Source organism: Grammomys surdaster, unplaced genomic scaffold, assembly GCF_004785775.1.
Source record: "Grammomys surdaster isolate TR1022 unplaced genomic scaffold, NIH_TR_1.0 223, whole genome shotgun sequence".
Lineage (NCBI taxonomy): Eukaryota > Metazoa > Chordata > Mammalia > Rodentia > Muridae > Grammomys > Grammomys surdaster.
Window position 1 is genome coordinate 1,326,492 of NW_021604668.1, and position 25,876 is coordinate 1,352,367.

The 25,876-nt window shown below is 43.0% G+C and overlaps 1 long non-coding RNA gene across 1 annotated transcript; it reads left to right on the top strand.

The window, feature by feature from the left end:
- The first annotated feature begins 12,549 nt into the window (after positions 1-12,549).
- Positions 12,550-24,405, top strand: LOC114625828. The gene is made up of 4 exons (XR_003712141.1): positions 12,550-12,772; positions 13,116-13,309; positions 14,418-14,469; positions 23,985-24,405. It is a non-coding gene; the product is annotated as an uncharacterized LOC114625828 (long non-coding RNA).
- The last annotated feature ends 1,471 nt before the right edge of the window (positions 24,406-25,876 follow it).

Below are 25,876 nucleotides of genomic sequence, written 5' to 3' on the forward strand. Positions count from 1 at the left end.
AGGATTCCACAGGTAAATGCAATTACTATAGAGTGAAAATAACCATTAAAAATGTCTAGGGTGTTGAAATGGACACAATCAGGTTCAGGAAAGAAGTGGATGTGGTAATGCTTAAGACTTTAAACGAAATCGAGATCCTGAATAGGAATGTGAAGGCTACAGAGTTTCATTTGGTGATTTTAATCCACTTAACATTTTTCCTACCTTCCTGTTTATTAGAGCAGCACTGAGAAACAGAAGTGTGTTTGAGTCAGGAATCATTTACTAGTAAAGCAACGTTTCAGCGCATAGATTTTAGAAACTATCTTGGATTCAGAGTGAGCAGCTGAGTGTCTGTTCTCTGCTGCTCAATCCATAGAACACAGCTGATTGAATAACTGAGCAGCAAATGAGTATACCCTGAATGGACTGGTAGGTGCAGAGAAAGGAATTGATAACCAAATCAATGCACGGATTTATTCTAGGCCTATTGACCTCTCTCTTTTTGATTTTGCCATTAAACTGCATTATCTTTTTATAGCAGATGACTAGAGAGGCTATCAGAAGAACTGAGAAAAAAAAAAGAATCATGAAAATCACAAGGCAGTGAGGAATGAACGGCAAAGACAAATGATGTAATACAGCCAGGAAGTTAACAACACCTTGCCCCAATTTGTTCCGTTATGAGGGAGGGGGTGCCCAATTCCATGTGGTTTTTTGTTTGTTTATTTGTTCATGTTTTCATAATTACAGAATAAGAAATATGAAGCACTCACAGTGATAGAGTGAACATTTATCTCACCTAAAATATTATGAATTTCAGGATCATAAATAATTACACCACTAATTTCTACCTCAGAACTTTAAGTGACTTTCTGTCTCTAAAAGCCCAAAGACTTGAAACAACTGGGAATGAAAAAAAATGTACCCTTGATTTGAGCAGCTTTTTAGACTATAAGAATAATGATTTGAGGGGGTTTTAATTATATAAACTTCAGTAAGAGCTCTAGAGAGAGCCTTTCAGAAAAGAAGGAGGAGGAGGAGGAAGAGGAGGAAAAGGGAGAAAGGGAGGGGGAGGAGGAGGAGGAGGAGGAGGAGGAGGAGGAAGAGGAGGAGGAGGAAGAGGAGGAGGAGGAGGAGGAGGAGGAGAAGAAGAAGAAGAAGAAGAAGAAGAAGAAGAAGAAGAAGAAGAAGAAGAAGAAGAAGGAGAAGAAGGAGAAGAAGGAGAAGAAGAAGAAAGATAGCCAGATACATAAAAGGTTCCTGAGAAGTTTGGGCATATTTAAATTCAGTAGCAGTCTATCATAGACACTAAGAATTGAGATGCTTGTGCTTCTGAGGAGGCTGGAAAGAGAAACTTCCAAGGAAGGCAGATGAACACTCCTTACTGGAATTTTTATACATGAGTAAATGGTATGCGGCCATCTTCCAGGTTACAGTTTTATTATCTGCATATGCCTGAAGACTGTTGGAAGCCATTAACTCACACCAAATGACATCAGAGACAAACGCATGTATTGGCTGGCTTTTCACCTTGTCTCCATTTATGTGTTGAATAGCTGATATGATGGGCTTTTTTCCCTCACGCCTATAAGCCAAAGTTACCAACCTGTCAGATGATAATGACTTTAGCATTCTGGAGTTCTGGCCCCAGTAAAGGAGCAACTTCAAAATTCATAGTCAGATTTAATGCAGAGGGGAGGGCAGAAAAAGAGAGAGAGAGAGAGAGAGAGAAATTGGCTGGAGGACAAAGGAAAAGAGGAAATCCTCCTCTGGTTGGAATGCAGGAGCCCCTCCTGAGAGGGCTACAAATGCTCTTCAGGCTATCTGGTTTCTTCTCCATCATCTTCATTCTCCAGGCTCAAAATGGCAGACATTTTTAAGTGGCTTCTTGTCCCTCACATTTCTGAGAGTTTGGCCTGCAGGAAACTGATCTGATGTAAACCTACCTTCAGACTCTCCTTGCAGTGTTCTGCTAAGCCCGTTTTTGTCTAGCCCCTAATCCATAGGGTATTAATGTTAATCTGATATTTCTGAAGTGTTTAACAGCATTTGTCTAGGAAAGAGGCTGTGGAAAAGCCGACTGATAGATTGGCTGGGGATCTGACAGGAACTGAAATTTGAAAAACCAACCTACTTATCCAAAAGTGCCAAATAACCATCGTATGTTTCCCTAAAATAAGAGTCATATATAAGATCTGATAAGATGCCGACACTAATTTCCATGTTTGTAGCACCATTTTAGCACCTCCATAAACCTGTAGTGGTTTTCACAGAAATACGGCTGCGCGAGGCGTATTTTATCTCTCAACATGCAAACCTAATGAATAGAAATGGCACACGGTCTTAAACAGTCCCTGCCTCCAAAATGGAAGCATTTAACAGACACAGCTAGCGCTTGACTTCTCCTATCTGAAGGGGGTAGGGGAGGACAGGACGTAGCTCAGTTGGTAGAGTGCTTACTTGGCATGCAGGAAGTCCTGGCTTCAATCCTCAGCATCACATTAAATCGAATACAGGGCTACATGTGTGTAATCTCAGTAGTCTGAAGCAGGAGGACCATAAGCTTACAGCCAGTCTGGGCTACATGGCAAAATCCAGGACTTGGCTAAATCTATACCAGATGTCACCATAGCAGCTTTTGATTTGACCCCTATCACAATGGGCATCCAGATAACACTCCCAACTCTGAAGTTTTGTTGAGCTGTTCTAAGTGCCCCATGGGGAGTGCATTAAACTCCACCTTAAAGTATGTCAAAAGTGAGAGTTTTGAGTTCTTTGGATAATATTTTGGAAATGAAGTAAGTATAATAATCCCCAGATGTCCAGTATTAAGTTAAATTCACTATTAGAAAGGGTTAGGTGAAAATGATTATGAAGATATTTTACTCTACTTAATCTACCTTTTGAAACTTAGATAATCATACAGAACTGATTGATGTCTGTGTGTCTACACCTTATGTTGAGTAAATGAAATACACGCTTGAATGTAATTCAAACCTGAAAGAGGATGCCTCCCGTAGGCTTATGTGTTAAATGCTTGTTCCTCTTTAGTCAAACTGTTTGGGAAGGGTTAGAAGTTATGGCTTTGTGGAGGAGATAAGTCACTGAGAGAGAGTTTGAACCAGCCAAGCCCAGTGTTTCTCTCTCTGCCTGCTGCCTGTGGATCGGGATGTAAAGCTCTCAGCTACTGCTCCAGCATCATGCCTGTCTGTTTCCTGCCATGAGGATCATGGACTATAAAACTGTAAGCAAGCTTCCCAGTTACGTGGTTTTTCTTGTTTTTTGTTTTTTTTTTTATAAAATTGTCTTGGTGGTGGGGTCTCCTTACAGCAATAAAATAGTAACTAAAACACACTGTAAGGATAATTAATGCCACTGAACCATATACTTTTAAAATAATTAAATTATTAATTACTTTAATTATTAATTAAAAAATTAAAAAGCTTTAAGAATCTTTTTTAAATCTCTCTCTCTCTCTCTCTCTCTCTCTCTCTCTCTCTCTCTCTCGCTCTCAATTATTTTATGTATATGAGTACACTGTTGATGTCTTCAGACACAACAGAAGATGGCATTGAATCCCATGACAAATGGTTATAACCCATCATGTAGTTGCTGGGAATTGAACTTAGGACCTCTAGAACAGCAGCCAGTGCTCTTAACCACTGAGTCATCTCTCCAGCCCCAAGCTTTAAGAATCTTTACCACCAGCCAGGCAATGGTGGCACAAGCCTTTAATCCCAGCACTTGGGAGGCAGAGGCAGGCAGATTTCTGAGTTCGAGGCCAGCCTGGTCTACAGAGTGAGTTCCAGGACAGCCAGGGCTACACAGAGAAACCCTATCTCAAAAAAAAAAAAATCTTTACCACTATATGAAAAATATACTTGAAAAACAAAGCAAGATTTGGGGGATAGAAAGATCAGCTCTTACCAGCTCTTGCTGTTCTTCTAATGGACCTGAGTTCAGTTCTTACACCTACTGAGTGGCTTACAGCTGTCTGTTACCCCAACACTCTATTCTGGCCTCTATGGGGATCATTACACATAGCACACATAGACACACACATAGACACATAGACACACACACACACACACACACACGATATGTACACAAAAATAAAAGCAAACCTTTAAAATAAAGCAAGACCAAGCTCCTTTGTGGCACCCTCCCTCCTAATCAGTCAACAACATTATTTAGAAGCATATCCCATCACATCTCATTTTGTGAGTGTATATTTTAGGTTATTTCAGTAGCTTCTCACTCTTCTACACATTGTAATCACTAGGAAAGGTTATGAAATGCAGAGGACTAGGTCTTACCTCATAAAAGTTGGACTCAATGGGTCTAGGAAGAACTTGGGCATCAATACTTTTTAAAAGTTTCCCCAATGATTCTGATAACCAGTCAACAGTGTTAAACACTGGTTTATCCTTTCTTAGTTAAGTCATTTCTGATTTTTTACAATTACATATATAACAAAGGTTAAGTTCAAAGGGATTTTGTAGCACAGTTCCAAAGCTATGTATCTACTGCTAAGTATCAGGACCATACACTTTACCCTGTTCAGTTCTGAAGTGAACAGGAGATAATTTTATTCAGTATGCCATATCAATGGATATGTAAGTCAGCTTATTTCCAGCAAACTGGGCCATATGTGATCATAAAAAAAAAACATACTCAAACTTTTTTGTCATCTTTTCAGAAAAAGATTTATTTATTTTTATTTTTATGTGTATGAGTGTTTTGGCTGTATGTATGTATGTATACCATGTGTGTGCCTGGTACCTGATGAAAATAAAAGAGCATATTAGATCCCCTGGTGCTGACTGAAGTTGTGGATGGTTGTTAGCCATGGGTGCTGGGAATCAAACCCAGGACCTCTACAAGAGCAGCTAGTGTTCTTAACTGCTAAGCCATTTCTCCAGCCTCAGTTAAAACTTTTAAGACATATCTGATATAAAAGGGGGCTGGGAACTTACCTTAATGACCTGTAACAGTTAATGGTAGTAATTAACTAAATGTTGCTCAAAAAAATTCACACTAAGCACATCAATAGTATTTGTTAAGTACCTGAAATTCATATCAATATAGAAAAGCATATTCATTTAAAAACATTTATGGAACTACTCAACGTAGGGTAAGCATAAGGCTATGGTAACATATGAGTTCCCTCCTCATAAATGCCAGGATTTGCAGACATTCTAAACACATGTAATGCTACAAGTATTAGTGTCTTGCTAAGTCTTATAGATATTTTGCTTGAGTTTGTCTTTATTTGATCTTTTCCGCATTTTGGTAGTTATATATCTTGTTCATACATGGTGTCGTCAGAAGTCAGAAGAGGGTATCAGATCCTTTAGAACTGGAGTTTCAGATGGTTGCGAGCCACCATGTGGATGCTGAAGATCAAGCTTTGGTCCTCTGTAAGAGCAACAAGTTCTCTAAATCACTGAGCCATCTCTTCAGCACCTCACGGTACTTTAAAAAATTGTAACAAACATATCTGATATAAAAAGGGGCTGGGAACTTACCTCCTGTAACGGTTAAGTGATTGCCAGCAGCATTTATTGGAAAGAAACTACACTTCTGGCATTGATTTGAAATGCTTCCTTAGCTCTGGTGGGCCTCTGTACTGCAGATTTGTTTCAGGAATTCTGACTGTACTCTTGCCTTTGTAATACCTTACCAAGCTCCTCGGGTACCACTTATGCTTCTGTATCTCACAAAAGCAACTTAATCGAGGAAGGGCTTATTTTAGCTGAGAAGAGGGGAAATAGTCTTCTCCAGGGAAGAGCATACCAATACCAAATGGCCAGCCCTGAAAACATGTACATACAAGTAAAATTATATGGACTGATAAGATAATATTTATATATTTAGGAATATATACATACAAATATCCATGTAATGACAATGAGAAAAGAGGCCATGAATTTGTGAGCAAGCAAGTGAAAGGTACCTGGGAGGGTTTGAAGGGATAAAAGGGAAGAGGAGAAATATATAGTATATTATATATTAAATAATATATATTATAATCTGAAAAAATAAAAAAATTCTAATAATGTTTCTAAAAAGAGAACCAAATTTAGTGTGGAAAAAAATTAAGGAGAACAGATAGTTTTGAGGGAAAATAACAACTGTGTTCCTGAAGAAATCCATTTGACATAATCAGATCTCTACTTGAAAAATGTCACTACTAGACCAAGGAGGACCTCAAGGTACATACCAAGTTATGGATCCAGGAAGCATCAGGAAGTTCTGATGCAAAGGGAGAGGAACACCCAGTCATTTGGAAGTGTTATCTATGAACTAGGGAACACTGGAGGGAGACCTGAGAGGGTCTAAGTTGTGATTTTTGGATGCCTAGGCAATATCTAATCAGACACCTTAATTAGACAGTTTATTCATGAAAACAGAAATTTGTGAGAATGGAGTGAAAGGAACCAGTCAGGGACTGCATTTGTTTTTCTTCACTGTGAGAACATACCCCAGGGAAACAACCTAAAAAGAGGCTTCAGAGTTGTGATACAATGGCCTTGTCGATGTCAATGTCTCTCGTCAATGGCCTTGTTGTTTTTAGACATGCAGTGAAATAGAGCCTACAGTTGAATGCATGTGACACAGGACTCCTGTTGACCTCACGGAATCAGGCAGGCAACGCGAGGAAGGTGCTGAGTCCTAAAATGTCCCTCAAGTGCAAGTCCCCAAAGCTTCTACCACCTGCCAATAGCACCAGGGCAGTTATTAAAAGTTTTGACACGTTTTTTGGGGGGACACTTCAATTCAACTTAGCTCAGAGTTCACCCACACATAGAGGACAAATAGGACACCACAGGTAAATACAATCGCTGTAGAGTGAAAATAGCCATTAAAAACGTCTAGATCCTGAGGACCGTGAAACAGTCACAGACAGGTTCGGAGAAAGAAGCCGGTATGGCAATGGTTAAGACTTTAAGAGGATTTGAGGACCTGAGTGGGAAGGGAAGACTACAGAGTTTAATTTGGTGATCTTAACCTACTGTAAAAATCTTAACTTTTAAAAAAATTTACATTTCTAATGCACCTTTCAGAAAAGAATAAATGTCATGGATTCTTAGCCTTCTTAGTACTAGATTCTCCAGCCAAAATCAGCAGGTAAGCTCACCTGCGGAGCTGAGTCAAATACTCATAGGCTCTTGAAAAGATTACCCTTCTCTGCTTCTTACAAGGTCAGGTGTCTTTCTTCCTCCCTGTAGATGGTAGGGTAGGAGCTTCTTCAGAGCTGCTCAACTGTGCTCAGAGCACACCTGTATCAGCAAGGGTGCCAGGGAGGCCCTTCATTTGAAGTCAACAAGACACCTCACTAAGATTAATGTCATTACCCTGTTGAATCAGTCTGTCAGATTGATGCTATCTGACTGAAAAAAAGGCAACATAGTAAAATGAAACAAGTGAGAACAGACTAAATTATACCCAGGGCTAGGCTTGCCCTCAGCACCATTAGCTTCCTTAAGACAGAGAGCCAAGGGAAGATGGGAAGACCACAGCCACACCAGGCTATGCACCATGGCCACTGCAGCCTGGTAGCTTTACCTGGCCATTCCCTTGGCCAATAAAGCACAGCTGAGTGTGCTGAATCAGGCTATCCTGGGCTCCGAGGGTGGAGGACATGCAGGTAGTTTACACTCTAATGGTGGACAGACAAATATCAGGGCTGAGAGGAAAATAAAACCAAGCAACAGGAGAATAGCTAGGGGTATTCCTGAGTGATTGATTAGATCATTCCCTGACAGAATCAAGTACTGAGAAAAGAAGGTGTCTTAGTAGCAGGTCCAACTCATGATAGATGACTGGGTGAGACTTCCTGACCACACACTAGGCAGAGGCTCTCAGACAGATTGTATAATGTCTCTGATGAGGTAGAGTCTGACCAAGCTGTTCAACTGTCTACATTTTAGCCCTTTCAGCTAGACTACCAAATACATAACCCAGGGTATCTTGAAGAAGCATAACTCATACCTTCAAAGTTATACATTAGAAATTCATAATTTCAAAGCCTCAGAACCTCTAAAATCACACAACTTCTAAATTCATATAGCTTAAGATATCACAATCATAGATTTAACTTTTTGTTTTATTTTTCAATTTTTTAAAAAGTAAGAGGAAGGAGTTGATGAGATGTTCAGAAGGAAAGGTTGCTTGCTATCAAGTCTGGCAGCCTGAGCTCTCTGTTCCTGGAACCCACATGGTAGAAGAAAAGAACCAATTCTCCAAAGTTTTTCTCTGATTGCTTCTCCTCTCTCTCTCTCTCTCTCTCTCTCTCTCTCTCTCTCTCTCTCTCTCTCTCTCTCTATCTCGTGGAAACTTTGGGTTTCTTTGGAAAGTCAGTTATGTCAAATGATGTTTTGCTGGGGCACACAGGTAAAGGATATTTTGCTAAGCAGACACAAGAAAGAATATTTTGCTGAAGTAGACCCGTGAAAGGATGCATGTGTGACTCTGACGAGCCTTGGCTTATCGGAGACCTTCTGAGTTAACAACACAAAGCTGGGGATCAATACAAAAGCAAGAGGAATTTTATTGTTCCAGCATGCTGGGGTCATTCTGCATCCAAAAGGAAAGGCGGCAACCCCAGGTAACTCATTCAGTGGACCTTTATACAGTTTCCAGGGGTAGCATAGAGAAACAGCAGCTAGGCAAAATATGATTGGGAGAACAGTGTGACTTTTACACTGATTAGACTTTAGGGAATGAGGCAGCAGGGACTTACCTTGTCTGTGAGTGGCCAATGGTCCATCCTGTGGAATGTGTCCATGTGCTCTGGGCCTCCCCCACCCACAGGTTGGTCCCCACCCCCTGTGGTCTGAGGAATGTTATCCTCTCTTTTCTGGAGAGACAAGTGTTCCAAAGTTCCTGAGCTGACTTCTTCGCATGATGTTAAGAAGGAATATAAATATAACCCAAGAGATGGTGGATGACACTGGATGGTATTAGTCCACCTTACCATTGTTTATTGGTCATTGTTTGTTGTAAGTCCATACAGAGAAATGCACCAAAAAACTTCTGGTGGTGTTCTGGTGGCTTCTTGCCATTTCAGTGGATTCAGGTCAATTGGCAGAATGAAGTGGATACAGACTCACGTGGTATTTTGCTGAGGCAAGACCCGTGGGAGGACACGTGATGTTTGGAGGGAGTATAAGTAGGACTCAGCGGACAGTGATGGAGTTTGCATAGCTAGCTTTGCAACATTTCGTTGGTCTCATGTCTTTGTCTTCGATGATCTCCATCTGTTGACAGAGGCATAGCAGAGAACTTCTCCTGGCATCCCTGCTGGTCCTGGTTGTTCCTGCTGACTGGTGCTTTGGCTGAGGCCTGGCTGTTTCTGTTGGGTTGTGCTGATGATTTACTATCCACTGAATTTGACTTCTGGTATCCTGACAAGTGGAAATTGAAATTGCCCCAAGGAACTATTTACTCTAAAGAACTATTTCTAAACAGATCCATTTCCCCCCACCACTCCTCTATATCCTAATAACCTTTTTTTTTCCCACTACCTCTGGTGGGTGGTGAGCTAGAAGGGAGGTTAAAGCATTTAAGAACCCTTATTAAAGGTAAGCTTTGGAAAATCAAAGCCAGCACCCTCATACACAGAGAAAATGAAGTTTAAAAAAATAAATGGTAAAAACTACAAATTAAAAAAAAAGTAGTACTGCAAATGTATTTTGAACTTGCAGAAAAAAATTTAAAATTGAGCTTTAATAAGAAGCTAATGTGTTCCTGACAGTTCCTGTATAGCGGGACAGCAGAGGTGACTGACAGCTTGGTGCCTTGCAAAGATGCCACCACCCTACCCTGCTGAGAACAGAATCTTTCTCTCGAATTCATGGTGATGGCCATGGTCATACAAACATCCCTACATCCTGCTTTTGACCAATGAGGGTGGCCCAAGCTGCCATGATGGTGACCAAATGCAGGGACACAGACTTCCTCTATATTGTCAGCCTACCACCCTCAGACTACTGGCTAATGTTCACAGAGGTGCTTGGCAGTGTGTGGCAGCATCTGCAACATACAATGGCCAAACATCAGGCACTTTATTTCCCCTTAGGCTCCTCCTTAAGTCTTCCTTTAGCTTATGCATTTTCACATTGTTCAAATAGTTTGAATTCTTTATCATCTTTGGTCTATGGTCTATATAATCACCTATACAAACACCTATTTATTATTAAGTATTTTGTTTAAAACCATCTTCCTGGGCCATGTGTGGTGGTGGTGGTTGTGTTTTATAAAAAGATAAAGAGAGAGAAAATATGTTTGGTAGATGTGTAGACAGGTGTGTTGCCTCCACGGGGCCCATGCTGAGGCATCCCTTCCCTCTGAAGAACCAGACACAGGACAATATAGTATAGAATAGAGTTTATTCAGGTCATGGGGAGGGGAATTGAGGGAGTAGGGACAGAGAAAGGCAGAAAGAGAGTAGAGGAATAGAGGCTGTTCATGAGCTTGTGGAGAGAGAGGGGGAAGGGGAATGGAGAGAGAGGTGGAGCAGAAGCAAGAGGAGAGAGCAAAAGCAAGAAAGCAAGAGAGAGAGGAAGGGGCAAGCAGACTCTGGTGTCAAGCACACCAGGCTGTTGGGCAGAGCCTAGACAAAATGCCAACAGTGGTGACCACCTTTAATCCCAGCACTTAGGAGGCAGGGGTAGGTGGTGGGTCTCTGTGAATTTGAGGCCAGCCTGGTCTACAAAACAAGTTCCAGGACATCCAGTGCTACACAGAGAAACTCTATCTCAGAAAACAAACAAACAAACAAACAAACAAAGCTCCCTTCCTGTACTTGGTGATAACCCCCTCTTGTTAAGGCTGGCTACTCTCCTGTAGTACTCTGCTCTGTAAAGTATCAGTGTTTAATGTACTACCTTACTAACTGTTCATTTGCCCCATAATCTCTCCTTGTGCACAAACATGTGTGTGCACACATCCTTGCCCCAGATCTGCCCCTGGGCCCCATTCTGAATAGAGTATCTGTATGCCCCCTAGTGCCTTCTATACCAGGGCTCTCAGCAAGCTAGCCAAATTCATCCCATGAATAGGCAAATAAAAACATTCACAATACAATTCACTTTGAGTAGCTGGCCCTTGGTTTCTCTCCTTTATAGTTCCTATCTAAAACCTGGAGTTGACTTCAGTGTCTTCTGAAGTCTTAGCCATTCTATGTAATAACTGGCCCAGGATTGTGATTTCAACAGAGAAAATGCCATGGTCCCCAGAGAAGCATCTTTGTTAGGAGGGGTCTTCCTTTCTAGGTTGGACTCTGAGTGCTGCCCTATCTTGTAAGTGCTGTCTCTCTCTCAGCCCATTAGTGAGCAGCAAGGCCAAGAAAAAGGTAAGAGGTGATGTTTAATTTTTCTTGGTCTAGAAGCACAGCCAGGGAAGGAGCAGCCCCCTTCCCAAGGTACTTAGGCTTTTAACTGTGATGCCTAACTAAGGTTCTTGAGAATGAAAAAGCACTCTGGAAACCTTCTGAAGTTAAAAATGGAAATGGAAAAAGGGAATGAATTTAAGTTATTAATTTGAAATCTAATTTTACGACATAAAGACGATTATCATGAACAGATGTGAAGAACAAAAGAAAAATTGCTGCCAAATAGCATCACATTTTGCCACTTTAAAAATGTTTCAGTGTGCCATTTTAAACACACTCACACACAAATAATGTTCTGGAATACCTTTGCTGCAAGAAAATTACTTCGATATTTCAATTAGAAGAACATTTTTTTCCCCAAGAAAAATGAGAGTAACCGACAACGGGTCCAAAATCGTTCTTTTTCCCACATCGGAGAAGACTGGCTAGCGCAATCAGCCACTTTCCTGATTCTGTGGATGCCCTTAGAAGACTATTTACCAAACTTTCCTCAATGGGTGAGCTATTTCATTAGCTAAGCACAATTTGTAGATCCCAATCTTTCACCTGGAGAGGAAGAATGGCGGGAGGGGATCGAGGGGCGGAGGCTGCAGGGTAGCCCCAGGGCAGCCAGGCGGGGTGCTGCTTTATTCCTCTCTCCTCCTCAGTCCCGGCGAGTATCACTGAAGTGTGACAAGCCACCGCCACAGGAGGATGGCTGGGAACCACCCGGACCAAGCCCGGCTTCTTTTGAGCCCAAAGAGATCAAGGGGTTTGGTGTTTACTCGTTGGAGAATGCCCTTCCACTCCCACCACAACACACCACCTTTCCAAGTAGTAAAAAAACAAAAAACAAAAACCCAAACCCAAAGCCGCCTGCTGCAGGGAGCCCCAAGGTTTTACCTGTCTTTAATTTATGCAGCATTTTTGCAATTGTGCCACCTCGGCAGGTGTGACCGCGCTTTCGCAGAGCTTCGGTGCTATTTTACCTGCTTGAATCTGTCAAAAAACCATTTGTATGCGCCCGGCTAATGTGCTAGAAATAAAAGCCCCGACCTGTCAGGCAAACTCGCTGCACCTGTTCCAAGCAGTTAAATTGTCCCATCTGCCACTAGCCGAGGAGATCAAAGGCCCTCCCCAGGAGGAGGCCTGGAACCCCGGCGAGGATGGGGCTCCTGGGCTCTGGGTTTAAGAGGATGGCGAGGAGACCCGCAGAGAGGGTGCGGGCGCCGGCTACCTGAAGGAGCCTTTGTTCGGCCCGGGCGCCGGGAGCGCATTCTTTCACACCAGGAACGGCGGGAGAAGACGTTCATTCAGTCCGCTTTCTTGGTGACGTAGTTGGGGCATTCATGTGTTTTTAACCTTGAATAATTTTTGTCTCTAAGCTCCAAACAAGCCTTATCCTGTCCACAGGTCAGTTTTGTTACAGAGGCCAATTAGCAGTGCTACCTTTGCCTGGGGCAACAAGCCAAGCGGTGCAGGCAGTGGCGGGGTAGGCCCTAGGAGAGGCGACTAGGAACTCCGGAGAGCTGTAATTTGAAAGGGGGGCCTTTGAAGCATTTACCTTACATGGGACGCCATTGTCACTGCAGGGTGTTTGATCTTAAAATAATTTACTTAATGATCTCACCATGGGAGCAATTGGCAGAGTGAGATTAGGCTGGAAGGCCTAATGGACATGGGAAAAGTTAAAATTGCTCAGGGGAAGGTATGTACAGACTGAGATCGGTCGGTGTGGTGTGTTCATTACTCCCAGGGGCGCAAAGCCCGGCCATGGCCGTTACAATCCACAGCTTATCTAAGAAAAGCAGAGGCGGCCTCTCCCGGAATGGCAGGGTTTGTGGGGATCAACGCTCTTGCTGCCTTTCGCTGCACACCGGAGCAGAGAATCGAATCAGGGTTGGATACAGATGAGAAGGTGCAGTTCTGTCCCCTTTCGGTGGACACAAGGTGACTGACATTGTTATCCTGGCCCAGGCAGCTTTGTCCTCCAGAAAGGAAATGTTTTAACTGAGCATATTTGTAACTCATGTCCTATTTACATTCCTGCCAATGGGTCTTCTGCAGCCACCTGGAAGACACAGGCAAGGTTGTATGCTATCTCAAGACAAAAGCACTGCAGGTCTGAATCCTCTCAAATTTCAGGCTTCCTTGACTGTTCAACATGGTTTTTATTTTAGTTGCCATGGCCTCTTGTGAAGAGCATCTTATTAATCTCAGTTATGGAATCAAAATGGATTAGTAGTCTAAGAATTGCCGTTCCTATTTATGCATTTGATGCTCCAACCTAGAACTGGGGTACAATAGGCTAGGTACACTTAGTAAGTGTGGAATTCCTGCAATGCAGGTTCTTAGGAAAGCAAAGCAAACTCAAGCAGCATGGTGACATGTTCTTTCTGGAAAGCAAGGCATAAAAGGGATGGTTCTAAACATATTTACAGGTCAGAGAACATTAGTCTGATTCTCCAAGATCTCTGGGAGGTTTTTTGGTTGTGTGATAGAAAGACAGTGAAACATTAGCTTGTGTTCTTGCAAATCAAGTTAATTGTGAGCATGAATCCCAGTGTGCTTGTGCAGCAAAGATGTCTCTCACAAGACTTTGGAGTCTGTTTTAGGTTAATCTGTTGAGTATACACCAGGGAGTCTTCAGCTATCAAAGCAGAATAGCCCTCTTTTGAACTTTTCATTTTATGCCTTACCTGTATTGAAAAAGTAACAATTTATTAATGTGTTTCAATAACTTCTGCTGTGATGTACGGGGAGTCCTCAGTCTTCATCAAAGTTGATATGCCGTTCGTATTCGGCCCTTGTTAAATGACTTTTTAAATATCACAGAGCCCATGCTTCTCTTCTGGGGCCAAGAATGGCAGCAGATGGGAATTGGCAGTTAGCCAAAGAAGATGATATGGAAAATGAGGAACTAGGCACACATAGTTAATGTGGGAATTAAGGTGACATCATGTGTGGGAACCCCAGCAGGCCATATACAGGAAATAGTTCAGTCTTGTGCTCTGGACACATTTGTCCTTTGAAATCAGTCTTCTCCCCACATTCACAGGAGATCTAAGTCTGGTACAATGGAAGCTGTGTGCAGTCAGTAAATTTGAATGGTAAGATTGTTTATAATAGTTGGGTCCTTCTGCAGAAAATCTGTGGAGAACATGCACTGAGCACACACACACCTAGGTATTCTGCATCCTAAGTAGGTAGGCAACAATGGTGCAGCCTTTCTCCACTCTTCCATTCACTTTCCATTTTCCCCAGTGCTATACTTAAAGGAGTTTTAGTTGTGTCTGTCATAAGGGGTTATTACAGTTTAGAAGCCAAGAAGGGAATAGGTTATTCTTACTAAGAACTATTGATGGTCAAGAAAAGAGGGGCTGGAGAGTTGGCTCAGCCAGTTTAGAACACTGGCCCTTCTTCCAAAGGATCCAGGTTCAATTCTCAGTATCCACATAGCAGCTCACAACCCTTCTACAACTCCAGTTCCAGGTGATGCAACACTCTCACACAGACAAAAATGCAGGCAACACATCAATGCATATAAAAATAAAATGAAAAACAGTTTTAAAAGAGAAAGAAAATAGAATAATTAGGAAAGATAGTTATGAGAACTGGAATAGTAACATTTTAATAAACTTGGAATTATTCTTTCTTTAACCCCCTTTCCCTTCTAAGCTCAGCTATACCACATCCATTCTTCATGTGTCTCTTCTCCTGACCTTGTTAATGCTGTTTTAATTTTTGTCTCACTCATCTATTATTTCATCAGTTCTCTGTCTTATGTTACTTCTTGCCCTCTGTAAATCTTTTCTTCCTCTCAATCTCTTCCTGAAAGTTCAGGATCTAAATTATTAAAAGATCAGAATTTGGCGTATGAATATTAGCCATATTTTTAAAAAGATATCACCAATCAGTAATGACCAAGCCAAGGCCAAAAATTGTCAGATCTCCCAATCTGCAGGGGACATGTAGGTCAAGGTGCACTTGACCATCTCTCACAGAGTAAGCAAATGCTGAGCCGTCCTGAGCTTGCTCTCACACAGCAAGGAACAACTGCCTGTAAGTAGCTGCACTCACGCTGAAGGACAATCAGAAGGAGATGGGTGAAAAGACTAGGTCGGGGGTCAAGCCACTTAACCACCCCCTCCCGCCCAGCTCTCCTCCCCTCCCTGCTGATTGCAGTGCTCTGTGTCAGGTACTCCCACTGGCCTAGAACCATCATCTCATCCAGAAGACACATAAATTCCACCCAGGTAGTTCTAAAATCACCCAGCTGATCATTCAATTTATATACAGTATCAAGTGTTCATTTCAGAGCTGTGATTTCAGACCCACTGACCTACCAGTCCTTGACATGTGCTTTGCCGGGGCCCTCCAAGACATAAGAGTAACTTTTTAGTACTTGCAGAAAAAGCAATTGAAGTTCATTTCTCGCAGATTACAGGCCCATCAGAAATGAAAATATCTTCAAATGGCCAACAGGCAATTTTCAAACGCCCATCACTGTTGGTAGAATGACTCTGTTTGGTGCCTACTGGACAGGACTTCTTGTGCAGGCCTTTGTGTTCTGTCATGTCCAAGTCTCTAAGAACACATTGTGTCACCAGGAAACAGATACTGCCGGGATTACTGTAAGATTTTTATTTGTAAATTTTTCTCATATCCCATTTTATTTTCACACAATTGGCAGAAGTAATGCTGGATCTGGAGGGGAACTGGTGGTTTAACGAAGTTCGAGTGCCTTCTAGAGAAACGGAGGTAGGCAGCTGCCGTACTCACTTGGGCTGGAAGCATCTTTGTCAGGAGATGCCAGAGGAGGCCTGCTGAGGAAGTGGCATTGTGCTGTGCCTTCCTCTGTGGTTCTTTCAGCTCCATTCCATGCCCTTTCTCCTCCATCTCACAAGGAAGACCATGGCCACTGTTTCCTAACACCCATCTCTGGTCTCTGCTTTGTCCCCTAGGGAGTTTCCCCCCACTACTGTCTGAATCAGGTTCCCAGGAATCTTGGGAACTTGAAAGATAGCTAATCCTCCCCCAAGAGACCCCAAAGGTAACTTTAAGACAACATGCACAGTAGTTTTGAAGTACTCAACCAGGGTCTTCAGAAATCCTAAGGTGGGAACTCCTAGAAAGTTAGTCATTCCTGGTGGAATACCACAGTCTCTCTCTCTCTCAAATGGCTCCAATTTAAAGGAGAAAAGAAGGAGATTTGGCAGGATGTATTTTTATGTCTTTAAATGATGAAAGAAAGAAAGAAAGAAAGAAAGAAAGAAAGAAAGAAAGAAAGAAAGAAAGAAAGCTCCCAAATCACCCATGTTCTTAAATATCACTGCAAACAGAAGTTCTCCCTCACTTAAAATGACTGCCATAAGTTAACATCCAAATTGATAAATTCTAAATTTAGCTTGAGTCTGTCAATCATGTGACCTTAAACAATCATCTTTCTTTCAGCCATCATTTGCCATCCCATCTTGGGAATAAACATGAATAACAATGTAGCCTTAAAATGGAAACACAGCACATATCTATTCAAGTAAATTTGGGTGGGGATTAGATATTACCTTTAAGTGTAGAATGCGAGTGGGCAAGTGATTTACAATGTATACTTTCAGAATAGCAAGTAATAGGTGTTAGCACTCTCCAGTGAGAGGCAGAGGCGGGAAAATCAGGAGTTTAAGATTAGGTCTTGCATCATAGTAAGTTAGAGGCCAGCCCAAGCTACAGGAGACACTGTCTCAAAACCATAAGGACTTTCAGAAAACCAAGTGTTTCAGAGAGTTTTGCTAAATCCTTTAACTCCTAGCAAGTCAAGTTTTAGTGTTTCAAGAAGGAGACTTCTATTTGGTTGTCCCCAGGCAAACAGATGTTGGACCGATTGGAAGTCTGTTCCCTATAATGGGTTCCAGGGATTGCTCATTTGTTATGGTCTTGTTAGTGGTGCCTCTAAAGACCAAAGCGCTTACTCTAACTGCTCCAGGCTCTGTTGATGAAGACTGCTCTAGAGAAAGACCTCCCTCAAGGCGAGGCCCTTTCCCAGTCAGGGCTTAACTCCTCTATACAAGGAGTGATAAAGGGCTATGATTCCTTATTCTCTCATTCCTCCACTGCAGGGCATGAGAGTGTGGGGAAGGAGTGGAGGGGAAGAATTAATTTTGCATTTGAATTTTGGCTAGACATAAAAGGAAGTGGAGGCAGAAGCTAAAAAGGAAGGATTATTAAGCCCACAAAAGGATTATTGTTTAACCTCTCATCATCTGTAACTCTGGACACTAGACTCCTCTCTCATCCTTTTTAAGGCTTGGGTCTCTGGCCTCCACTCAGGCTACATGAAGTCACCTCAGTCCCACAGCCCTCTGGGAGTGCCTGAGGCCTTCTTGGTCTTACTTTGCAGTTTGATTCTTCTGTTCACTCAGGGTAGCTGGTAACAGGGTAAACTGTCTTTTTCTTTGTCAGAAGCCTGGGGCATGTGGCTCAGTTCAGCTAGCTACATAGCTTGGGGAGTTCTTTTCAGACACATCTATTGGGTAATTTCAGGCCTAGGGTTTACTCTCCAACTGTTCTTATATGGGCTTGAGTGTGCCATTCTGTCAGATGGGAAGAGGGAGACACCATTATATTGCAGCAAAGGACAGTTAGCAGCCACTTTAGACAACCAGACTGGTTCTAGCTGTTTGGGGAAGAGGGGTGCTGCTATTGTATCAGCTTTGGGTACCAACCATGCAAAGATCTCTTTGTCCTCTGTGCCTATCTAGCTTCCCTCATCTTCACAACCCCAAAGGTATAGTTCTCTTGAGAGCCCATCCAATAAACTTCTTGCTTGAAAGATTCCATCATGAGAATTGTTCCCCAGAATTGGACTTAGGTTTGTAAAATGTAAATGCTGCTTCTGGGTAAGTGCTTTATGGTCTCAGGAAGGTGAGGTAGTTCTCTGGTACACTCATCAGATAGGCGCTCTACGTGAGTCTAACCTTCAGCATCTGGCTATTGACCCAAGGCTCTTGCAAAGATAGTAAGCAAGAGTCACACAAGTATCCATATGCAATTTTTCCTTTAACAGGCAGTGAGACACTCCCTTTGCTAGACAGCACCAATTCCTCATGTGGGCCCAGAGGGCAACTAAAAGTAGGATGAAAGACTGGTACCTGTCATCTCTGCTCTCATTTTGTGTTTGTCTCTTGTACTTAGATTCATGTCTGATTGTGCACAGGTATGGTCACTCACAGTATTCCTTTGCCAGGTCAATTTCCTCTTCCTGCAAGGCTGAAGGAACAGAGACATCATTGTCCTAAATCTGTAGTCACTTTGGATTCTAGGAAGGGCAAACTAGGACAGGCCATTCCCTGTGTAGGGACAGTCATCCATGAGGGCCAGGTCACACCCTTTTCAGGTCAGTCATCTATGTTGGCTAGGCCATTCCCCAAAGAAGAAATAATGATCTCATTAGAATCAGCTTACCTTGCAAGCCAACAGCATTCTTGGCATTGCTTAGCAGGACCAGAGCTAAGGCAGTTATTCACTAGACCGTACCTTCACTAGAACTGCCTGATCATGCAAACCCCTATCCCCAACCCCTTCTCTACTTAAATCTGAAGTTCATGTCAGTATCTCAAAGATGGACTTGTGGGGTGGGAGAGACAGCTCAGTGGTTAGGAGCTCTTGCTGCTCTTCTGGAAGATCCAAGTTTGGTTCATAGCACTCATTGTTAGGAGACTGAAAACTGCCTCTGACTTCAGATCCAAGATGATACATCTCTGGCCTCCACAGGCACCTACGAGCATATACACGTACTGATGCAGGGAAAATCAGGATCCCCTCTTGGGGTTCTTAGTCTCATTAAGAACAGGCTTTAGGAATGTGCTTAAACAGAAGCTCAAGGACATTTTTATTATAGTTTAAAGAAAGACCTGAGGACAGGCAAGCTGTAAATTTTAGCACCTGCCCAGAGGAGTAAAAAAGTGGGGGTAGGGGAGCCCTGCCATTGAAGCTGGTGTGGAGCAATGATGAAGTGGGCAAGGCTGTAAGGCTGGAAGATTTAGAGGGAGGTGGGGGGGAAAGGGGGAGGGGGAGGGGAGGGGGAGTGGAGGGGGAGAGAGAAAGGAAGCCCAAAATGTTGTCCTGGGGTAGGGGTTGCGGTGGGGAGCCCAAAGTCTTAGGAAAACTGCATTTAGAAAGGAGATAGACAAAAAGGAGAAATTATGCTTTTTGTTAAGTAACTCGGAAAAGCAAGCAGACTTAGGACTCTTAGCAAGGCTGCAGTCTGTGAGCTACTATCTTAGAGGCAGGAATTCTGGGAAGGAAAAAGTACAGTATCTCATTAAAGGGCTAACTATTCCACCCAACCTCTCTTTAGCATGAGGATGAAGATCGGCAACCTTCTAAGGATGGTCCCTTAGTCAAAGAAGCATAGCTGAAGTGTCCAGTGTCCACCCAAGCCAGAGAGTTTACTCTCTTAACCAGGAGTTTTGGTGTGTTGTTGTTGTGTACTCTTTTTTTTTTTTTGGTTTTTCAAGACAGGGTTTCTCTGTATAGCCCTGGCTGTCCTGGAACTCATTCTGTAGACCAGGCTGGCCTCGAACTCAGAAATCCACCTGCCTCTGCCTCCCAAGTGCTGGGATTAAAGGCGTGCGCCACCACTGACCAGTGTTGTTTTGTACCCTTAACAATAACACACAATTAAAACTTGAAAAAAAACTTTTTAAAAGAGGAACTGTAGTTGGAGCCATTGGATTCTTTTTTTGTCTCTTCTGAATGTGTCACACTGAGTGAATCTTCTCTCTGCTGTTCACTGGTTCTCCTCTCTTAATTGAGTGGCTGAGTGAAGCCTGCTGGTTACACTGAAACTCTAGTTACACTGGTGAATATATTACTCATGAGGCTCTTCCTTCTCATTAACTCACCTTCACTGTTCATTTCTATCCATGGCTGCTAACAAAACCTTGCTCTGCCAGTCTCCCTTGCCCTGCAGTGTGCTGGTTGCCCCATGAGGGAACAGCGGTGCAGATGTCTTGCCTCCAGAACCTCTTTGCTCATTGTACTCATTCCCCCACCCCACCCCCAGGCAGGGGCTGACTCTGCTGTGGCACCTCATCCTCAAGCTTTTGGTGCTAGGTCCCCAGGGACTGTCAGAATCTATCAGTGCTGGCTGTCCGGTGGAGTGTGTGGCAAGTTTCCAATTCTCTGCATTCACACCTGGCACAGACCTCAATGCTCAACCTGAGTGCCTTGTTTCAAAGCTGATATCATCAGAGCTAATGCCACCATCTCCTTCGGGTTTGGTTGTTGTTGTTTGTTTTGTTTTCGTTTTTTATACAGAGGGCAGATTTTGCTCAAGTAAATGATCAGTTACCTAAGCAGAGTCACTGGCACCTGCTACAATTCCGACAGGCTAGGAGGGTTCTCCAGTTCTTTTACTGAGTTCATCACACCCTCTAAAAGTCCCCCTGGAGGCCTAGAGGCTCAGGCTAGTGACCAGAGAGCAAAAACCTTTCTTTGTGCTGCTCTTGGGCAATTCCTCTGGGGCCTATTCACTGCCTAGAATCCCTACTGCTTCCACAGCCTGAGGGGATTTCCATCCTACCCTGAGAATCTTCTGATTGGCAAGCTCAGTGCACACCAATTAGCTTCTTTGCTTTGCCCCAGGGCAGGTGTTTGGGGAACTAAAGGTTCCTGTGATTTGATTTGAATCTTTGAGTTTTTTCTGCTGTGCAATTTTTGTTTTGACAGTATTTTTAATCTAACAGGATTGACTTCAACCTCTGTTCCAGAGTCCACCTTCAGCTGGAAAAGCTAGAGAAGTGTAGACTAACTTAGTGGCCAAATGAACCTGTTGTTCTTCACAGTAACTGCTAAACATAGCATCCAGGTACTAGGGCCTCTGGTTACTACTAGCCCTACTTAGTGTTAAGTAGCCTCACTTTGAGCCAGTGTACATTTATGTTTTAACTCAACCTCATCGATTCTGAACTTGACTTTAAATGACCTTTAAAAAACAAATAGACAAAGGGTTGGAGAGATGGCTTAGCGGTTAAGAGCACTGACTGCTCTTCCAGAGGTCCTGAGTTCAATTCCTAGCAACCACATGGTGGCTCACAGCCATCTATAATGGGATCCAATGCATTCTTCTGGTGTGTGCCTCATATAAATAAAAATAAATAAATCTTTAAAAGAAAAAAGGACAAGTCAGTTGTTTATGTTTCTTCTGGAACCCATCTATCCTGGAATTTGCTTATAACTTTCTTGCATGAATCCCCAGGGTCCAGCTCCCTTTTGTGCTGAGAGACAGCAGTGGGAACTTGGACTCAGGTTTCCTGGACGCAGATAGACCCACTCTGCCCAGTTAGCTGGGTAGACTTAGGCAAGTTGCTTAACCTTTCTGCTCTACGGCTGCCTGTTTGTAACTTGGTCCCTTAGGAAGACCACCATGCAGATTAAAGTCTACAGCAGAGTCACAGGAAACACATTCTATTCTTGTTGGTTCTCGCCCTCCTTGTGTTTATATTATCTTGCTTTGGTTGTTCAAGCTTAGAGATTTTAAAACAACTGTCCTCTATGTCACTGGCCCTTTTGTGCCAAAGCACAAGAGACGATTTGGGACATTTAACATCTGTCTCCCAGGCTACTTGCTTCAGTTTGCTGAGGACAGAGGAGAGGAGGTCGCCCTGTTTTTAAGCTAGGGGGCAGGTAGAGGTAAAAAAAAAAATTAAAGTAGTTTTCTGCCGGCCTCTGAGTGGGTTTACTAACTTTAATGGGCAGTGAATGTGGAGAAGGAGGTTAGTGTTCTATACAAACTCCGCTTTTCAAAAGCTCCCAGGAAGGGTCAAAGACCAGGAAGTACACTCACTGTACTTCTGGCTTTCAGCTGAATTGAACGTGGCAACGGGAATGCAGGCCTGAATCACACCCCGTTCCGGAGCCTTTCTCTTTGCATCATAATGAACCGCGGGCCCAACAGAGGCAAATTGCTAGGAGATTCAAAAGGATAAACTCTAATTTCTATTAAGCTGCTATTCTAACTTCAGCAGCTGCTTGTGAAAGCAAAACCCAGAACCTCCGGGTTCACAGCTCCTTCGTCCGTCCGTGCATCTCTGTGGTACCTGCAGAAGGCTGTGTGTTTGCTGACAGGCTAAATGTACACTGTACACAGAGCCAGCTCTTCTCTTTGTCACCCGGCACCATCTACTCCTTTAACAGCGTTCTCATTATTTTAAAGCTGTCTTCATTCGCTTCCGAGCACAGTAATTAGAAGCTGAAAAGCCTCCAGCACCAAACCCAGCCAGGTCTCCCGAAGAACAAGATTTCTCCTGGGATTCAACAGGTGACTCAGGTTAAGCCAGGGAGTGAGGCACAGTGATCCACAGCTGGGCAGCTGCTGGTCTGTCGAGGTGTGACCCAGCAACATCACCCAGGTTTTAGATTCTGGTCTCCCTTTTGTTTGTGCAGCTTTTGTTTTCCTGTGGAGAAAGGTAGAAAGCTTGCCAGTGCTCTGGGAAGAGTTCTTGGTGTCCCTTAGAAGTGGGAGGTGTTTTGTAACTGAGTTGAATCCAGTAGAGAGCTGAAGGGAAATGAATAGTTGATTGGAGGAGGAGGGAGGAAAGAGGAGGAGGGAGGAGGAGGGAGAAGGAGGAGGGAGGAGGTGCTTTTAAGGTGAACTAGTTTTAAGGTGGAATAGATTACCTGCACTCCTGGACCACTTTTTTGTTTTGCACCCTTTCCCACTACACTGATTCTGAACTTTGACCAAGTGTTAGTGTTGGTATCAGGCCCTAAACCCAGTGACATCACATCTAGACGACCCCCACATCGTTGCCAAGGCAACTGCCATACACTCCCAGAATCCACCTGACTACCTCACCTTTACCTGGGAGAGGCTATGTCACCGCCCATTTAAAACAGGCAGAGCCCACTGACCTCACTCTCTTCTTCCTCCATCTTCTTCTTCTATTTCTCTCCCCCCACCTTTGCCCTAGCTCCTGAATAATTCCCCCCCCAACCGTTTGGTCTGGTGTTGTCTGTTCTAAGCTGTGTGTAGACGGCTAACGGTATTTTGCATGAGTATAAAACCCATCTCTCTCTCTCTCTCTCTCTCTCTCTCTCTCTCTCTCTCTCTCTCTCTGTAGAGAAACAGGAAAGGGAAATGAAAACTGAAGGAGAAAAACAAAAAAGATGAAGGTTGGAAGAAAAAATTCAAAGAAAAAAAGAAACATTAAGAAACATTATACTCTCACGTTTCACCTGGGTCTGCCTGCTAACTTGGACCCTCTTGCTTGAGCACATCTCTGCCCATTTCTGTCTGTGCCGTCAGTGACCCTGGGATTGTTAGGTGGAGGAAAGGGAAATGTGTTCTGACATCTACAGCTATTCGAGGAAACTCTCTCTCTGAAAGTGGGTACAAGTGAGAACCCGCTTGACTTGCATTCTCTCACTTAAGCGAAGCATCTGAAATGTGAAGAATCTTGGGAGTTTTTTTTTTATTATATTTTAAATTCTGCAGGTGAAACATGGAACTTTGAAAAATGGGCCTGTCAGCACTGTTTTCCATAAATCTACTGATCTGTCATGTGTTTCTTCTGGTTCCTGTTTGCTAATTGTCACGTGGTGTTTCTCTTATATTTCTAATCTCTAGGACACAATGAAGCCTATCAATCAGTGTGAACCACGGGAAGCCTCCACCTCTCTTAGATCCCATCCCAGCTTTCAGGATTGTAGCTCCAGAGTCTCCACTTCCTACTGGGCCAGCACCTTCCACTTGGAGACTCTTTAGAAGCATATTGATCCTTTCTTCTTCACCTCCTGCTGTCCCCAACCCTACCACCATGCATGGAGTCTGCTCAAGAAACATGGCCTGATGCTCAAATTGAAAGGAAAGAGAGTCAAGTTCTCTGGGTAGATAGTGGAGGGGCCGTATTCTATTCTGCTTGGCCTCTGTGGACAGGAACTACTCACTCACCTGAATACAGCAGCTGTTCCTATGCAGGACAATCTATCTGACTAAAAAGAGAAAAGAAACAGGGAAGAAAAGGAAAAAGGAATCCGAATTATTTCCTAATTTGCCTTGATGACAATGATGTTGTCAGGTGGCCCCAATTGCCCTGGAACTTTCTGTGTAGCAAAGGATGACTTCGAACATCTGAATCTCTCCCTCAGCCTCCTGAGTGCTGAATTACTGGTGCATAGCAACACACCCAGTTTTTGGAGTGCTGAGGACAGAACCTAGGGCTTGTGCATGTGAGTCAAACATTCTAACCAACCTATATCCCATAATTTATTTTAAAGGCTGTCTTTAGTTGATATTGAACTTTTCCTTCCCTTTCTTCCTTACATTAATCTACTGTGAAGCCCATGGCAGGTCACACTGGGCTCCTAAGTACCAAAGGCTGTGGTTATAGAGACCCTGTAAAACATGTCTCTGCCTCTAATTAGGCAGAGACAGAGCTCTGAAGATCCAGGACAGAAATCTCATTTTTAATATCTATCCATCTATCTCTCTATTTATTTTTATACATGTGGGTATTTTGTCTGCATGTATGCATATCAGAAGAGGACATTGGATCCCATGGAACTACAGTTATAAGATGGTCATGAGTTGCCATGTAGGTGTTGGGAATTGAACTCAGAACCTCTGGAAGAGCAACTACTGTTCTTAACTATTAAGTCATCTCTTCACTCCTAGAAATCTTATTTTTGATCCAGCAGAAGGGAAATAGGAAGGCTCCTTTTACCATTATTAAGTTTTAGAAAGTCAAGCCCAGTGCTGAGGCTTCATTTGGAGTCTAGTGACTTCACTAGTCCTCTACTGTCATCAGCTGTTTGTCAGGGACTATTTAAGAACCAATGGTTTCTTTCAGAAGTGAAGCGTGAAGGGAACTTTTAGAGAAAAATCAAAATCGAGCTTTTGGGGATGTAAGAAAACATAAACAGCTCTGAACCCAGTGCAGGAATGTATAGTTCCCAAATGTCAGTAAGGATGTCATTGAGGAGCTAACTTGTTATGGTTTGGGAGGACTGCTGGGTGAGCATGACTGTGGCAGCTGATCACAGTGCTGTCAAAGCAGGAAACAGATGTGTCCAACAAGACATAAACAGACCACTCTCCATGCTCTCACTGCCGTGCCTGCCCTGGAGTGATGCTCTCAGACTGTGAGCCAGAATGAATCTCTGTTCCTTTAAGTGTCTGGTTTCAGTTTCAGAAAAGTTAACTCTCATAGACAGTCACTTCCCAGCTGTGTCACCACTGCAGGATCCAGGAAAATCTGTATGAGACTCTACAGTACCTCAAAATCAAATGTTGGATTTAAAAAGAAAAACTGTTTCAGTGACTCATTTTACCCACTTTTAATTAGCTAAAGGATGGTTGAATTACTTTCTTTGGGGAATGCCAAGAGATGGTCTGACTTATTTTTTTTTTTAAAAAAAAAAACACCCTAAGAGAGATTTAGGCATTTTATATAGTCAGGTTGACTTATCAACACATACGCTATTTATCCAACCTTTGAAAAATACCAGAAACCTGTACCT